Below are 19403 nucleotides of genomic sequence, written 5' to 3' on the forward strand. Positions count from 1 at the left end.
TGCTCATCAACCAAATAAAAAGGCAACCTCCTAAGTGGGAACATATATTTGCAAATGGTATCTTCCACTACTAGGTATTTACCCAAAGAAAATGAAAATACTTACTCATTCTCATGAATTTTTGACTAATGAATTATTCTCTAAGAAAGGTTCAGGCATCTTTGGATTCATCAAGCTAAAAATCCATATTCATCACTGAATCAGATTTATCCATTTCACAAAACTTTTGAGTTCCCACTATGTTTATTGATGAATAAGACAGTAACTAAGTGTTGTTATGTGCACCCATACATTTGCTTATGATTTAAGACACAGAAATTGTCAGTGATTTGCAGTTTTATTCTATTATGAACACATTAATATCCCTTATAATAGAATTTTTATTTTTAAAATTTATTTTATAATCCATAGAAAAGTAACATATGTGCCTAGTAAATACAGATAGTATCTAAAAGTCAACTTGTAAATCTTTTCAATTACTTCAATATTTTTCTTGACAGTTATCATGATATCTAAAATAATACACTTAGAATTCTTGATTTTTTCAATTGGAATGTCTCTTCTTACATTTCTTAGGTTGGATCCACTGTTTACTTATGACTTCTTGGTTTAACTTTTCAATTTGCTGGAGCACAACTTCAAGCAACTTCCCTAAGAAAAGGGTATAAAAGAGGTAAATTCACTCAGTTTTTCTGTATTCTCTACCTATATGGTTAGTAATCTGGTAGCTCATGAAAGTGTATGTTGAATCATTTTTGGTTGATTTCTAACTAATTGATATTACTCTTTGAATACTGTTTATATGTAAATGACTCTGTCTCTTATTGCGTCTTTAACATTTTTTGTTTCAACCCTCTGGAATTTCATGATGATGTTTCTGTGTGTAAGTCCCTCGCTACATAATGTATTAGATTCTCCATTGAACCTTTTCATTTTTGTTGTCATTTTCTCTTTTATATCCATATTCTGCAATACTTAGTTAACTCTTTAAGCCTTATGTATGATTTTAATTTTTAAAATAATTGTCAATCACGTTTAAAACATGATCTCATGCATTGAAAAAAAACCTACATAGATCTTTGAATTGTTGAATTTTAGTGGCAAAACTTTTTTTCAGCACACATGGAACCTTACCCATGACCAAAGTTAAAAAGTAGTATTAAGTTCTCCTCCTCCTCATTATGCTGTTGGGTACATAAATTAATGCAACCTTCCCAGTGTGCATTTGTTTAGTAAACACCAAAGCTTTAAAAATATGATAGTATCTAACCACTCATAAAGTCTACCTCTAAAAGTTTATAATTAAGAAATTATTAAGAACACCATCAAAAATGTATTCAAAGAATAGTATAAGTAATGTCCACTGTTGAGAGAATATATCACTTGTTATAATTAGGTGCAAGTAACCAGTTCCTGAAAAGTTGCTGAATTAATAGACTGACTTATTTCAAATTAAATATATTAAAATAGGTAGATTCAGCATCATTTAATTCATGGGTTCATAAATATAATTAAAGGATTTAAGGGGTGTTGGGTGGCTCAGTTGGGTGAACATCCATCTCTTGATTTTAGCTCAGGTCTTGTCCCAGGGTCATGGGATTGAGCCCCATGTCAGGCTTTGTGCTTAGTTTGTAGCCTGCTTTTAAGGATAGAAATGTGCATCGTATTAGGGCATTACATTTATAAAGTAAATAGTGCTATTTTCTAAATTAATTGGGAATTCATGAGAAAGAGTAAGATTCAATCTGACTTAGAACTTCAGTTCAGGTAAGCAATAATCTGTGTCTATTAGAGACATGAATTGTTAGGTCTGTATAACTTTAGTGGGAGTTTCTGAAGTTTATGTAATTATGAGAAAATCTCTGGAAAATTCTACAAGATAGAAAAGAAACATAAAGACAATATCAATATGTAAAGAAGGTAATTTGAACTTTGATTTTTGGTATGGGGATGTGATGATGATGATGGTGATAAACCAATGACATGTATCTACTTAACCTCATGAATTGAGTAACTGATTGTTTTGCTGCTGAAAGAAGAAATTCATCACAGCTTTAAGGATTCATTTTTTATAATGCAAATGACAGAAGTAGTGCTGAGAAAGCAAACTAAATTAAGAGGACAATACATCCCTAAGTAAGCTTTTTAGTTCAAGATGAATAGATAAAGCATGATCGGTATCAAAGACTGATCATGGGTGACTTCAAGTAGTCTGATTTTAGCACATCACAAAATAAACTTACAGAATTTTTATGAGAGAAAGCTTTCCATTACCCATCCATGGAACTTAAAATATTACAATTTTTCAGCAAAGGAAAAGACATAAGCTTGATCTACCTGCCAATATCTCATATTATAACATTATTCTGCTTTCTTTTCTTTATAACAAACCCTCCTCCATTCCCAGTAATTTGAACAGGTTTCACAAGATACTTAAATTGCGAAGAACATAGTTTGGATCTACTCCGATTCAACTGTCAAGTGCAAGTCAAATAATTGAGGTCTTTTCTCCTTTTAGAAAACAAGACAAAACAACAACAAAAAAAGATATCCATAAGGTGTCAAAATGTCCTGTCTCTTAAAGATGCAGTTATAGAGGTTAATGGCTAACTGCATAACCAAGAGATGCCATGACCTGATTTTGAACCACAGTCAAAATATTTACTGATCATGTGATTCTGGTCAAGTCACTTAAAATGCCTAAGCCTTAGTTGTTGTTTTTCCCCCCTCTATCAAGATGTATTCATTGGATCATTATGAGGAATAAATTAAATAATGTATATAAAATGTTACATTAAGTTTGCTGACAATCTTAGCCTATAGAACTAGTGTGGATCACTATCCAGGCAAAAATTCATAAAAACTGTTAATGAACCATGACCCAAACTTCACTATATATCAATTTTTAAAAAATGGCAAAAAGGGAGCCCTGTCTTAAATGAAGAAGGAGAAGGACAAGGAGAAGGACAATCATCTCAGAGTAAAGAAATCAAGTTGACATTGGTGATCCTTGGCACCAGAAATAAGACATAATGAAACTGAGCACTTGGGTTTTGTCTGGACTGTGGCGGAAAGTGACGTAGCCTTAAGTGCAGGCAAACGGAAAGCTATAAATAAGACCATTGATAAAGCCAGGGCACTTTAAGTACTATATAATTTCTGAAAATGGAGGACACAAGCTACAGAATGAAATTTCTCTTTTCTTCATGCTATGGATGGGAAAAATAAAAAGACCTATGAAAACTGGAATCTTCAGTCCTGGACCAAACCTGAGAAGAGATCAGAATTCCATAAGAGAATACAACTTTAAAATGTTACATAATAGGACAAAATGAATATCTAGAAATGAAAAATACAGGCAGTGATTTTTAATATAATAGCATAAAATAAAATTTTTAAAAGAAGAAAATTAGACAACTATTAGACATGAGGAAGTACACACTCATAAGACACAGAAAGATAAACATATGAAGAAAAAAAGGAAGACAAGAGAGAGTTCTAGCACATTTATAATGGTAGTTTCCAGATGGAAGAATACACAGGATATGGGACAGATGACAGAAGAGAATGGACTAGAAATATATGGGTTTGAAAAACTAAAGATTTGAATGCATAGTTGAGGAATCACAAACTAAGCAGAAAAAACATGCAGAAATATAATAGTGAAAGCCAAAAGGAATGACACTTAGATGCAATAGAGCAATAAATAAAAGGTTGAGTCAATGTAAATATGTCTTTGAATTTCAAACAATATAAAAAAATCATGTAGCTTTCTGTATTTAGCTTAGGAATGTGTTCAGTCTGAGAGCATAATGAAAACATTTTTCAGGAATAAGATCCAATAGTATTTATAATGTGACATTAACAGAATGAGAATGTCTTCAATAAGGAATAAATGAGGTATCAGTAAGAGGTGAAAAACACAGTAAATACAGGACTTTTGCTTCTGGCCAAAATGGAGTAACAGAAACCAGATATATGCTCCCAAATGAAACTATAAAAAAGAAAAAATGACACAACTGTGAAAAAAAACAGGGCATCACGAAATGAAGAAAAAAGGTCCCTTACAAATGGGATGGAGAGGAACACGAGCCCTAGGAAGACCCAAGCTTCCTGCATTAAGGTAGTTTTCAGTCTGGGGCGTAATGAGGACATATCCAAGTATAGTCTTACAGATCTTTGCATTAGTAACAGGAAGCTGAGAGTGGAAAATCAAAGCAGCAGGAATTCACAGCACAGAATCTAGCGAGGAAAGAGTTCCAGAGAGCAAGAATTTCATAGATCAGTAGAAGGTTCCCTTGAATATTCAGCTGAATACTTACCAAGGCATGCATGTGAGGAAACTAATCAAGACCAGTGATTGATGCATACACGGAGCTAGGAATAGTGCCTGTTGCCCTCAGTGATCCTGGAAAGCTTCATGATTCATAGAACGTTAGGTAAAGTGCTTGGGTTTTGTTTGTTTGTTTTGTGTTGTGTTGTGTTGTGTTTTTACCAGATGTCCTAAAGTTACAACAGTTGACTTAATGTCCTCTTCGTCCTCCAATTTTCCATCAATTATGGGTCATTTTTTATTGAGTGATATTTACCCTCACCAAAGGTTATATCTTTCTGCTTTCTTTTCATTCTTGGCTTTCAACTCAGTCTGTGAAGCTATAATTACTTTTATATAAAAGGTAGTCAAATTTTGCAGAAAAATTATAGCCCACTTGTGGTACATTATAGATGGATGTATCTGCTCATTAGCCCTTACTAAGGGAAACCCTTCGGGTATGTTAAACATATTAATGTTTTTGCTGTGAATTCTGATAAGCAGAATAAACTAATCTGTAGTGAAAGAAATTATATCAAATACCCTCTAATGGATTTGCTTTCTTCCCTGTGCCAAACAGTTATATTGCTGATAGCAGTCTTTGAAAATACTTCAAAATTTCTGTTGATTTTTCAAGGGCCAAAAGATTTTGACTGGGTGTGCCTATATATGTATGGAAGGGGTATTCTGGGACTCTTAACATATGTTAATGGATAGATAGAAAAATAGGCTTTTAGCAGTTTTTAGCTGCATAAAACAGGCACTAGAGTTTGAGGAAGCATTCTTATTTTTCCCGTTACAAAGTTTTTAAATCATGAATTACTCGCACTGTTAAATGATAAAATAAAAAAGCACTCTTCTGGAGAAAATACTGTTTTTAATATGGAAAAAAACCCCACAGATGAGCATATATGGTAGTTTAAAGACACAAGTCATTTCTTCCTTTACAAACTCAAAGAGAGAAAAATTGTATGTGGGCTTTCCCAGTAACTTTTTCATAAACTCATGTATTAAAACAACAACAAAACCATGGAGATGCTGGATAAATAGCTCACCCACTATGATCCAGACTGCCTTAGACTGTAATAGACAGAAACAACTGCTAAAATTTCTCACTCTCTGTTCACTCTCACTTGTCCAAACAAAATTTTTAACTTTTCTTAAAAATTATGATTTTAGAGAGGATAAGAGTATGAGTGGTGGAGAGGGACAGAGGGAGAGAATGAATCTCAAGTGGGCTCCCACGCTCAGCATGGAGCCTGATGCCAGGCTCAATGTCACGACCTTAGGCTCATGACCCAAGCCAAAATCAAGAGTGGGATGCTTAACTGATTGAGTCACCCAGGCACCCCAGTATTCTTTGTTTTCTAATATTACAAATACTAACAAAAATCTGCTGATGCCTTTTGTGTCATCTTTAACAATGTCTTTTATCTTTGGAAACTTGTGTCTACCTCTATTCACTCTATGCTTAGAGATACTGAGAGGTAGGTGGCCCAGTTTCACCATATTTTAATGGCACAAATTACATTTTAACAGTCACGTATCAAGCTAAAATTCAAGCCTTCAAGAGAAATAGATTTGTATAGGAAAAATACAGCAAGGGGTTGGTGCCTGGGTGGCTCAGTCGGTTGAGTGTCCGACTTCAGCTCAGGTCATGATCTCACAGTTGGTGGGTTCAGGCCCCACGTGGGGCTCTGTGCTGACAGCTCAGAGCCCGGAGCCTGACTTGGATTCCGTGTCTCCCTCTCTCTCTGCCCCTCCTCCACTTGAGCTCTGTGTCTCTCTGAAATAATAAATAAACCTAAAAAAAAAAAAAAAAGGTTGAAAAAGTTGAAAGAATTAAATGAATAGGTCATGAGACTTGGTCAACATCTAAAATGAGAACACCAAATGTAATACCATTATGCAGGAATAACGTGGATTTCCAGGGCAAATGACTTATGCATGACATACTGAAACCTTGTGTCAAAGGAAACAACATCCGTCAATGTAAAGAAAGAGCACCTTGGGGGCTACCTAATGGCCACGAAATCATATGCTCAGCCCAGTGAAAGACCAAATCAAGACCGTCAAAAGTGACATCTTGCCATTGATCCTTCTTTAACAACAACAACAAAAATACCTTGCTTTACATGTCACTGCTTAGAACTATAGCCCAGGCCTCTATTTTCTTAGAATTCAGAAAGAAAAATCACCACCACAATAAAAATGTTCTCTTTCTCTATGACTTAACTTTTCCATATGCAGTGTTTGTAAAATGCAGTGTCTTTTAAAGCCTTTTTTTTTGCCTAAAGGAAAAGAAAGTAAATTAAAATTGCAACTGATTTTTAGCTCAAAAGAAAATTAAGAGTCTCCCAATTGGCACTTTTATTAAAAATTGAGTATTAAAATCAAATAGCTCCTGGCAAAGACAGTGATGATCAAAGGTAAAGATTATGAAAACCAAGGATTTGTTTAAGAAGGAAAAGGAAACTACTTTGCCCTGTCATTAGAAGTGAAAATGATACACATCACTCTCATTATGGACTGATGGATATGGCAGAGACCAAATGATCTGGTTGGCAAATGGTTAGTGGAAATCACAAATGATTGTATAAGGAGATAAAGAAGTTACAACGGATATAATCAAGGTCCTGTCTCAGAAAAAGCACTCGTATGTTTCTATTCACAACTGAATCCTGCTGACTATAAATGTGTATCTGAGATTAAGAGTAACACGACTTTGACTATTTTACTTATTCAGAAATAAGTTACTGTGTTCCTAGTAGATGGTAGACACTGGTCCCCATCCTACAAATGTAAAGATAAATAAGAAATTTACACGTTCCTAAGAATTATATTTAAAGAGAAAACTTAATATGTGTTGCACCTGACAAAATTTTGATTGTCTTTGTTTCATTTAAGAATAAAGGGAGGGGCGCCTCGGTAGTTCAGTCAGTTAAGTGCCCAGCTTTTGGTTTCTGCTAAGGTCATGATCCCAGAATTGTGGGATTGAGTGCTGCATTGATCCTCTCATGCAGGAAGATTCTCTTTCTCCCTCTGCCCCTCTTCACCACTCTCATGCTCTCTCTTGCTAACCCTCAAAAAAAAAAAAAAAAAAAAGAAGAAGAAAGGGAAAATTAATACTGCCAGTCAAGAGAGATAATAAATCTTTATTAAGAGCTTATTGTGCTCAACATTGTCTAGGACATTGTATTATAGTAATAAAGAGTTAAAGCTTGATCTTAATACTTAATAAGTTTTAAAACTTGTTGAAAAAATTAAGTTTCCCCACATAAGGTGTATATATAGGCTAAGTACAGTATCAAGAATCCATATTTTGTGGAACAAAGTAGTCGTGTTTTGAGCGCAGGAGTGCTGGATAAAATTTCTATAATAGGGAATAAAACAAGGGTGCCCACTCTCAGAACTAATATTTAATATACTATGGGAAGTCCTAGCTAGAACAATCAGGCGAGGAAAAGAAATAAAAGGTATTAGAAGTGGAAAGAAAGAAGTACAATTGTCTGTTTGCACATCATGATTTTGTATACAGAAAACTCTCAAAATTCAACCAAAAACCCATTAGACCTAGTCAATAAATGTAGCTTCAGTATGCAAAATTAACACACAAAAATCTTTAGGTTTTCTGTACACTGAAAGTGGATTTTCTCCAAAATAAATAAAAAATGAATCCCATTTACAATAGCATCAAAAGCGATAATGTACTAAGGAGTAAATTTAATTAAGGACACAAAAGATCTCTCCTCAGAGAACTACAAGACAAAGATATTTTTAAAAAATTGAAGAAGACACAAATAAATGGAAAGTTAGCCCATATTCATAAATCCGAATTAGTGTCAAAATGTCAACACTCCCAAAAGCCCCCTATAGATTCAATACAAACCCTATGAGGATAAATGACATTTTTACTCAAGTAGAAGAAACATTCCTAAAATGTATATGGAACCACAGAAGACTCCTAATAGCCAAAGAAATTCTGAAAAAGAAGTATGAAGCGGTAGGAATCACATTTGCTGATTTCAAGCTACACTACAAAGCTATTGTCATCAAAAACAGTATGGCACTGACCTGAAAACAGACAAATAGATCAATGGGACGTTATCAAAAGCCCATAAATAAACCCAAGCATATTTGACAGGGGAACCAAGAATATTGAGTGGAGACAAGGCCTCTAATCCTGGTACTGGAAAATTGAATAATCACATGTTAAATAATGAGACTGGACCCATATTTTACACTACTCACAAAAATTAACATGGACTAAACACTTAAATGTAAGACCTGAAAATACAAAATTCCTAAAGGAAAACATAGAAATAAGCTCCTTTACATGGTTCTTGGTAATGATTTTTTATTTTTTATTTTTTTAATTTTTTTTTTAAGTTTATTTATTTTTGAGACAGAGAGAGACAGAGCATGAACGGGGGAGGGTCAGAGAGAGAGGGAGACACAGAATCGGAAGCAGGCTCCAGGCTCTGAGCCATCAGCCCAGAGCCCGACGTGGGGCTGGAACCCACAGACCGCGAGATCGTGACCTGAGCCGAAGTCGGACGCTTAACCGACTGAGCCACCCAGGCGCCCCGATGATTTTTTAAATATGACACCAAAAACACAAGCGACGAAACTGCAAATAAGCAAGCGGAGCTACATCAAGTCACAAAGCTTCTGCACAGCAACAGAAAACATCAGTAAAGTGAAAAGACAACCCACCGAAAGGGAAAATATATGTGCAAACCATAGATATACTAGGGGGCTAATATCTAAAATGTATTTTAAAAAACTATTACAGGAGAGGAATTAAGATGGTGGAGAAGTAGGGGGACACTGGGCTTTCCTCATCCCTCATTTGTATTGAGGTCAGATTACTTGGAGCATCCAGGAAATCGGTCTGAAGACTGGCAGAAGGATCTGCACTGTTGGAGGGAGACACCTTGGCAAGTTCAAGGTGTGTGGATGTGAATTGGGGGAGAGAAAAACCGTGGTATTACAGAGAGGAGGGAACCCTTTGAGGGGAAGACAAAAGGGAGAGGTGTTGATAGTGTGGCACTGAGTTAGCACAAGAAGAAAACCTCTCTGGGCCATGGACTGGGAAGCAAGAAGTACTGAATGTCTCAGTTCCTTTTTGCAAAGGCCTTTGGAGCTCAAACTCTGAAGTTTTGGATGTGTGTGACTTTTTCTGGAGTGGAGCTGTGTCACACACTCCTGGGGAGGAGGGAGCTGGTCCCAGAGTGTATAATGTGGTGTAGACATCTCTGAGGGGGCACTGAGAGAGAACAGTCCCCTACCCAGAATACTTTTCAAAGGGGGTTTGTTGTCTCCCCAAGGACAAAAGTCCATGCAGGTGCCAGCCAAAGCCTTTCATTAACAGGATGGAGGGACTTGACTCTGAAGGAGGGGAGCAGATCCACACATTGCTGGGTCCTTTAAGACATTGAGTTTCGAATACCAGATGCATGCACCAGAGAACATCACCAGAAACATTATCTCTAAGGTAACACAATGGCACTAAATTCATATCTTTCAATAATCACTCTGAATGTAAATGGACTAAATGCTCCAATCAAAAGACATAAGGTAGCAGAATAGATTTTTAAAAAGACCCATCTATACGCTGCCTACAGGAGTCTCATTTCAGATCTAAAGACGACTGCAGATTGAAAGTGAGGGGACAGAGAACTGTCTGTCATGATAATGGAGGACAAAAGAAAGAGTAGCCATACTTATATCAGACAAACTAGATTTTTTTTTGATGTTTATTTTTGAGAGAGAGACAGAACACGAGTACGGGAAGGTCAGAGAGAGAAGGAGACACAGAATCTGAAGCAGGCTCCAGGATCTACGGTGCCAGCACAGAGCCCAACATGGGGCTTGAACTTATGAACCATGAGATCATTACTTGAGCCACAGTCGGATGCTCAACAGACTCAGCCACCCAGGCGGCCTTTTTTTTTATTTCTTTTTGAGAGAGAGAGAGAGACAGCAGACAAACTAGATTTTAAAACAAAGACTGTAACAAGAGATGAAGAAGGGCTTTATATCATAGTTAAGGGTCTATCCATCAAGAAGATCTAACTATAAACATTTATGCCCCCAACTTGACAGCATTCAAATATATAAATTAATTAATAAGAAACGTTATTACACTCATTAATCATAATACCATAGTACTAAGAGACATTCATACTGCACTTACAACAATGGACAGATCCTCTAAGCACAAAATCAAAAAGAAAACAATAGCTTTGAATGACACACTGGATCACACGGACTTAGGAGAAAGATTCAGAACATTTCATCCTAAAGCAGCAGAATACACATTCTTCTTAAATACACATGGAATTTTCTCCAGAATAAGTCACATACTGTGTCACAAATTAGCCTTCAACAGGTACAAAAAGATCAAGATCATACCATGCATATTTTCAGATCATGCTATGAAACTTGAAATAAACTGTAAGAAAAAATTTGGAAAGCCCTGAAATACATGGAGGTTAAAGAGCATCCTACTAAAGAATAGATGGGTTCACAGGAAATTGAAGTCCAAATTTAAAAAATACATGGAGGCAAATGAAAATGAAAACATGTCAGTCCAAACCCTTTGGGATGCAGCAAAGGTGGTCCTAAGAGCAAAGTACATTGCAATTCAGGCCTATCTCAAGAAGTAAGAAAGATCCCAAATATATAACCTAACTGTATACCTAAAGGAGCTAGAAAAGGAGCAGAAAAGAAAGCCCAAAACCAGCAGAAGTAGGAAACTAATAATGATCAGAGCAGAAATAAATTATATAGAAACAAAAACACAGCCGAACAAATCATTGAAACTAAAAGCTGGTGTTTTGAAAGAATAAACAAAATTGATCAACCCCTAGCCAGACTTAACAAAAAGAAAAGAGAAAGGACCCCAAAACATAAAATCACGAATGAAAGAGGAGAGATCACAATTAACACCAGAGAAATACAAAACAACTAGAAGAGAATACTATGAGAAATGATATGCCAACAAACGGGGCAACCTGGAAGAAACAGAGAAATCCCTCGAATACATACACACTACCAAAAATGAAACAAGAAGAAACAAAATTTGAATAGGCCCATAACGAGCAAAGAAATTGAATCAGTAATCGGTAATCAAAAATCTTCCAACAAACAAGAGTCCTGGGCCAGATGGCCTCCAAGGGGAATTTAAAGAAGAGTTAATACCCATTCTTCTCAAACCATTCCAAAAAACAGAAATGGATGGAAACCTTACAAACTCTTTCTGTGAAGCCACCATTACCTTAATTCCCAAACCAGGCGAAGACCTCACTAAAAAGGAGAATTATAGGACGATATCTCTGATGCACTTGGATGTAAAAATTCTCACTAAGATGTTAGTAAATCAAATTCAACAGTACTTTTAAAGAATTATTCATCATGGTCAAATAGGATTTGTTCCTGGGCTGCAGGGTTGGTTTAATATTCACAAATCAGTTAGTGTGATACACCACATTAAAAGAAGAAAGGATAGGAACCGTATGATCCTGTCAATAGATGCAGAAAAAGCATTTGACAAAATACAGCATCTTTTCCTGATAAAAACCCTCAAGAAAGTAGGGAGAGAAGGAAAATACTTCAACATCATAAAAGTCATATAGAAAAGGCCCAGAGCTGTATCATCCTCACTGGGGAAAAACTGAGAGCTTTCCCCCTAAGGTCAGGAACATGACAGGGATGTCCACTCTCACCACTGCTGTTCAGTATAGTATTTGTAGCCCTAGCCTCATCAATCAAACGACAAAATGAAATAAAAGGCATCCAAATCGGCAAAGAAGAAGTCAAACTTTCATTCTTACAGATGTCATGATACTGTATGTGGAAAACCCAAAAGACTCCATCAAAAAACTGCTAGAATTGATGTGTGGATTCAGCGAAGTCACAGGATATAAAATGCAAAAGAAATGACTTGCATTTGTATATCCCAATAATGAAGGAGCAGAAAGAGAAATCAAGGAATCATTCCCACTTACAAATGTACCAAAAACCTTAAGATACCGAGGAATAAGCCTATCTAACGAGGTAAAAGATCTGTATGCCGAAAACTATGGAAGACTTAGGAAAGAAATAGAAGACACAGAGAAAGGGAGAAACATTCCAATGCTCATGGATCAGAAAAACAAGTATTCTTAAAATATGTCTGCTACCCAAAGCAATCTACATATTAAATGCAATCCCAATCAAAATAACACCAGCATTCTTCACAAATCTAGAACAAACAACCCTAAAATTTGGATGGAACCAGAAAAGACCATGAATAGCCAAAGTAGTGTTGAAAAAGAAAACCAAAGCTGGAGGCATCACCATTTCGGACTTGAAACTGTGTTGCAAAGCTGTAATCATCCATACAGTATAGCCCTGGCACAAAAACATACACATAGTTCAATGGAACAGAATAGAGAACCCGGAAGTGGACCCACAAACGTGTGGCCAACTCATCTTTCACAAAGCAGTAAAGAGTATTCGATGGAAAAAAGACAGTCTCTTCACCAAAACTGGACTGCTTTTTTTTTTTTTTTAATGTTTTTATTTATTTTTGCAACAGAGAGAGACAGAACATGGGCAGGGGAGGGCCAGAGGGAGAGGGAGACACAGAATCGGAAGCAGGCTCCAGGCTCTGAGCTGTCAGCACCGAGCCCGATGCGGGGCTCGAACCCACAGACTGTGAGATCATGACCTGAGCTGAAGTCGGACGCTTAACCGACAAGCCACCCAGGTGCCCCAAAACTGGACTGCTTTCTTACATGAGCATGGATGATTTTTGGTGCAGTTTATGCTTTCAATGGCACACACTTGGTACATTATCAATCCCTGGTATTGTAGAAAATAATCAGATGAGGTACATTAACATTGCTCTTTTTAATTAGAGTTGGTTTTGTAATGCCAAAGATACTTGTTTTCCTTATTGATCAAAAAACATTAGGGTAAAAATCACTTCTGCAGTTTCTTTGTGCATTGTCATTGTGTTGTATTTTCACCTTCTACTGCATAAATGCTGCCTTACAGTCTGCAACCTGGTCGTAAGGATTCTAAACATAGGCATCAAATTTGTGCTTGCCATATCCACATGCTTGCAAATTCCATATATAAACTGTTGAAGTTTTGAGATTATGTGGTATTTGCTACCTCGCCAGAGACCAAAGAGAAATCCTTATCTGAAAAGCACCGTGAATCATATTTTGATATAAGTAGCTCTTAATACAGTCAGGTCTCTAATTACTGACAGTCTGCCTACCTACAGAGAAAACTTTTATCTAGGTCAGTGTGAGTTATTAGTAGTACAAGATAAAACTGTAATGCAAAACCAGCAACACAAAATAAAAACCGAAAAGAAATTAAAAAGTAAAAAGTAGAAATAGCAAAAATAGTTCACATCTTAAAATTCAAGCTTAAATATTTTTTTTCCTTAGAAAACCTCCCTAACTTGCAAGCACCAAGAAATGGTCCATTATTAAAAACAACTGGTTTGACTAATTCTACATTGAATGAAAGAAAAATGATTTGTGCAGATAGATTTCCTGAGTTTAAAACCAAGAACTTCACGGGGCGCCTGGGTGGCTCAGTTGGTTAAGCTTCCAATTCTTGCTTGGATCAGATCATGATCTCACAGTTCATGAATTCAAGCCCCACGTCAGGCTCTGCACTGATAGCAGGGAGCCTGATGGAGATTCTGTCTCTCCCCTCTCTGCCTGTCTGTCTGTCTCGCTCTCTCTCTCTCTCTCTCTCTCTCTCTCAAAATAAACGTTTAGAAAATAAATAAAACCAACCATTTCATATCTTATCAATTCTTGGAAATGTTGCCCGTGGATTCTGATAATGTCAAAAAATAATAATTGGCATCTCCACAAAAGACATTTCCTGTTTCTTCACACCATTTATACCTGAGGCTGAGACACATATTTGCCACTCTTGCTGTGTCTTCTTGGCTCCTTCCTTGACTCCTGTGAACATGAGTTTCCCAGTTATGGGAGTAAGGCATATTAATAAATAATAGAATGTGCTAACTTCTTGAGAGGATCCAGGTTAGGACCAATGGGTCAATAGTCATAATAATAATAGCTAACACTTCACATACTGCTTCCCATGTGCCACAGACTGTTGTGAGTACACTATACATGTTAATTTATTTAATTTTTGCAACAACCGTATGAGGCCGGTGCTGTTACGAGGTCCAGTTTTCAGAGAAGAAAACTGAGTTGTAGAAAGAGGAAATGACTAAGGTCATTCAAACATTAAGTAGCAAAGTTGACGTTCAGATCTATGTTCATCTGGCTTCAGAATTGCAGAAATTAATATATAAATCACGAAGATCTGTTATTTTCTTACTGTAAAAGGTCCTTGCCATTGTGATTTTGACCAAAATGATATCAACTGCCAAAACCATATTTTTGCATTATAAAAAGAAATTAGGTCTAAGAGAGGATTACAGAATGGAGCTACAACCATATTCTAATAATCTCGTGGCATCAAGCAAGCAACAGGCGGGGAAATCTGCGTTCTGGGTCATCTGATGCCTTTAACAATTTTGCAAACATGGAAAATTTGACAAAACACAAACATAAGTTGCCCCAGCAATTTTTATCCATTTATTCTTTCAAGTATGTGTATTTCTAGGGAACTAAAATCTCCACTTGTCTAATTCATCTTGTCAAAACGTTTCTAACGGCGCTGTGCTATTGTAGAATATTTATGAAGATTCTTTGGGAAAATAAAAGCGTGTTGACTATAGGAAGAACGAGAATGACACAAGTTGGTTTAAATGCCCTTTTACAGAAAATCTGTATATGTGCAATTCGATGTCACATCCCAAATTAGTTACATTTCATCCTTTTTACAGAAAATCTGTATAGGTGCAACTCAATGTCACATCTCAAATTAGTTACATTTCACTCTTTAGACACTTACTAAGTAATAAATATGCTATTAACAATGACCATTATTTATTGAATACTAATAATGTGGTAGGATGCGTATTAGGACTAATTGTAAGATTCTCAAACCCTGGGGCGCCTGGGTGGCTCAGTTGGTTGGGCGGCCGACTTGGGCTCAGGTCATGATCTCGCGGTCCGTGAGTTCAAGCCCCGCGTCGGGCTCTGTGCTGACAGCTCAGAGCCTGGAGCCTGTTTCAGATTCTGTGTCTCCCTCTCTCTGACCCTCCCCCGTTCATGCTCTCTCTCTCTCTCTGTCTCAAAAATAAATAAACGTTAAAAAAAAAAAATTAAAAAAAAAAAAAAAAGATTCTCAAACCCCTGGTTTGGACTGTTCTCTTGTTCCCATCTGGCCTTGTAGATGACCTTTACTTGTTTTATTAGCTAGAAGATTTTCAGCTATAAGTGTGAGGAATCTAATACAAATTGATATCAGCTAAATGGAAAATGTAATGGTTCCTATAAATGAAAAGGCCAGTGGTATATCAAATCTGGTCAGCTAACTCCAGGGACTGAGAGCGTTTGTGATAATCTTGTCTTTCTCCTCTCTTTGCTCTGCTGTCTTCTGTATTGTTTTGTTTATCCTTTATTACATAGAGGCTGCTGGGTTATATTTTAACAGTTTTCAGCCACCAGAGGAAAGATGCCTTCTGTTATTAGTAGTTGCAGTAAAGGTCTGTGCTTGTTTCTTTTTTACCTCATTTTGGAGATAACCTTCTACCTTACTCTAGGACTTACTTGCAGGTACAGCTGACCACACCATGACTCCATCTTGAGACCTTGATTGCAACTATAGGAGAATAAAATCAGTAGTTACAAAAGGGGTAAAAAGCTGTTAGAATATTGTATAAGTATTCATAAATACTTAGGATGTACTCATACTAAAAAAAATCTGAAATTAAAATTTAATTGTGTATTGTGTAATTTTATTTGATAAATCTGGCAACTTTACTCAAGAGCTTATTAACCTATATAATCAACTAATCTTTCCGAATATGGTAATAGGCATGTCCTAAAGGCACACTCATAATCGAAATGATAATAAACTAATAAACAGTACATATCAAGAATGACATTTTTCTAACTATTAGGAATTATTCAAAACTCTTTCATCCAGTAACTCATGTAATCTTGTAAAAACCCTATGAAGCAAATAATTTTATTATTCCTATTTTACAGATCAGAAAATTGGGGCACAGAGATGTTAAATAACAATGTGAAATATCCATCAAGGATACAGCCAGTGTTGGACCAAAGTGTGTGGCTCCAGAGATGTCTTATAGGTAATCTTTTTAATAGTATCATTTCTAGCGTATTCCAGCGCAGGATTAACAAGCTACTCCAGTGAGAACCAGACTTTTATTTTTCTACTGACATCTTCATAGCCAGCTTTCTAGGGCTACAACTGCAAAGAATATGAACTCTTCCATATACACTAAAACCTTAGATTGTGAGTAACTTGTTCTGTGAGTGTTCCATAAGACAAGCAAACATTTCTAATACATTTTAACTTGATAAACGAGCGATGTCTTGAAATATAAGTAGTACATGACGCTGAATGTCACATGATCATAACTAAGCCAGTGGTTCTTCTCTCACTGCGGGTGGTGGGTGATTGTTTCCTATGCTTGAATGCTTGGTCTCAAGCTGCGGTGTTTGTAAAAAATCAGTGATTTGTCATAAATTGCAAGGTGCCCACAACTGGCACCTAGTATATTGTTTTGTTACTTCAAAGCACCTATGGACAGTCCTTTTCCATATAAGCGTAAGCTTAGGAATGCTTTGCTTCATTCTAGGTCAGGCTGCCTGCAGATATAGACCCTTTCTCCTGCTGCCTTATTGGCAGTCACATTAAAGACTGCCAAGTCTTTATTGTATATGACAAGAGTTTATTAATACTGTACTGTAGTCAACTCCTGTGTGAGTGTATACAATGGCCCCCATGCAGAAAAAGATTCCATTGAGTCAACAGATAGCAGTGATTTCATTTGTGACAGTGAAAATCATCCTACACAACAACCCTCCTCTTTCTCATCTCCCTCACACCAGCCAAAAAGGATCTCAAAGGTAAGTGCAAGTGAATTTGTTTATTTTTCTTTATATTTTGTATTTTCTTTATTGTTTTGTATTATATTACACTATTGTAATCATTTTTATATGAATATTTTGGGGTTGTGGAACAAATCATCTGAATTTTCATGATTTCTTAAGGGGAAATTTGCTTTGATATACAAGTACTTTGGATTACAAGCAATTTTCTGGAACAAATTATGCTCAGAAACCAAGGTTTTACTCTAGTTGAATTATAAATGTGCTGTTATTACTTGATAAATTAAGAAACACATTTGCCCTACTAGACATGCCCCATGTCTCCCATTCCCAAATGATCTACTGAAAGAAATCAAGCTTCACCCCTAGAGAACTTGTCTTACTAAACTCCACAACATTTGCTTTTTGATGTCACCCTGTGTCACTGCAGAAGAGCAGTCCATAACACTGGGGCAGATGATGTTTTACACTGTTTTGTACCCACATCCTGTGGCTTTGCATTCTTATACAGAAGGCACTGTTAGTACAAGAGCAAGCAGATGAGCCAGGGGTTCTCCATGCTTGGGACCTCAAGCCTCAATATCTCAATCCAAATACTCTTCTACAGCCTGGGGAACAATTGTCCCCAGAGCAACCTTCCACCTTATGGATCCCAATTCCCATAATCCCTTTCATTCACTCAGGAAGCCAGAGAAGCAAACATGAAATCTGGCAACCCTTTTTGGTTGGTCATCCTAATACATACATTAGACTTCCTTCCTGGCACTCTTCAAAATCTAAATATTCTATAAATGTCGCTGGTGAGAAACTTTTAAAGTAAATTTCATTATAACCACTTGATTCCAATTCTCAGCTCTCAGAGGCACCTATTTCTCTACAAAAGCTGTTCCAGCTTACTGGTCAACACACTTAGAGCTTTTAAACTTATGAAGATATTTTTAAATTTCCCGAATAGGGGCTGACTTTTTTTTTTTGACATCTTAAACACTGCCAAAATATGCATAAATTCCTGGCTGACTGCCAACATGTCTACTCAAAGGAAACTCGTTTTAACCTAAGTATATTATGGTTAAAAGTGTTTGGTTAAGAGGTGTCTCAGTGGCTCAGTAGTCGGTTGAGTATCTATATGACTCTTGATTTTGGCTCAGGTCATGATACCGGGGCCATGGGATTGAGCCACCTGTCGGCCACCTCTGCATTGACAGCAAGAAGCCTGCATGGGATTCTCTCTCTTCTTTTTCTGCCTCTCTCCCTGTTCACGTGCACTTTCTTCTCTGTCTCAAATAAAGAAACTTAGAAATAAAAAAGGTCTCATTAAAACATGCAAACTAGGTAGTCTTTTAGGGTCAATTTTGATGCCAAATCCCTACACATATATCCAAAAACAAAGATACCTTTTAAATCCATTCACAAAAATTTATGAGTACTACTTAGCAAAAAAAAAAAAAAAAAAAAAATTGGAGAAAAATTCATTTAGTGCAGTACATCACATATCTTCTCTTTCCCTGCTCTCCTCTAACCTCCAGTACTACCTTTCCAACACAGAGAGTAAATGCCTTTTTTGTTCAACAAACCTGATGGTAAGCAGAACGCATCTGTGCATGCCAAGACAGGCAATGTTTTAAAGTAAATTTACCATAAATAAATAAATAAATAAATAAATAAATAAATAAATGTAAATTTACCATCATCCACTTGGTCTTGCCAGGGGAACAAGGAAGACATGTGGTGCTGTGCCTCAATGTCAATCATTCTCTTCCTTTCTTACCACTTCAGCCACCTCCTGGGTCAAGTAGGACTTGTCTCAGGATGTAGCAGCTTCATATTTTCTTCACAAGAAAAAAGTCAACATAGGGAGCTCCGTCGATGGAAGAAAAAACGTAAAGGCATGTGGTTTCTCAAAGTGAACCCTTAACCCTCAGCATGATAATCCTCCAGATTCTTTGCAAAACGTATTTATTCTTTGGGACCACACTGGACCAACTATTCGAGATTCCTCTGGATGGGGCAGAATATTTATGGCAAACTTCTAAAAATGAGGTATGGAAAGAATATGGAAAGAGTATGGAAAACTG

General features: G+C 36.5%; 1 long non-coding RNA gene across 1 annotated transcript; it reads right to left on the minus strand.

Annotated features, from left to right (window-relative positions):
• Positions 1 to 437: 437 nt before the first annotated feature.
• On the minus strand, positions 438 to 19177 carry LOC132674523 (uncharacterized). The gene is made up of 3 exons (XR_009608541.3): positions 19014 to 19177; positions 16018 to 16069; positions 438 to 651 (listed from the first exon to the last, which is right to left on the minus strand). It is a non-coding gene; the product is annotated as an uncharacterized LOC132674523 (long non-coding RNA).
• Positions 19178 to 19403: the final 226 nt, after the last annotated feature.

Source organism: Panthera onca, chromosome A2 (assembly GCF_046562875.1).
Source record: "Panthera onca isolate mPanOnc1 chromosome A2, mPanOnc1 haplotype 2, whole genome shotgun sequence".
NCBI lineage: Eukaryota > Metazoa > Chordata > Mammalia > Carnivora > Felidae > Panthera > Panthera onca.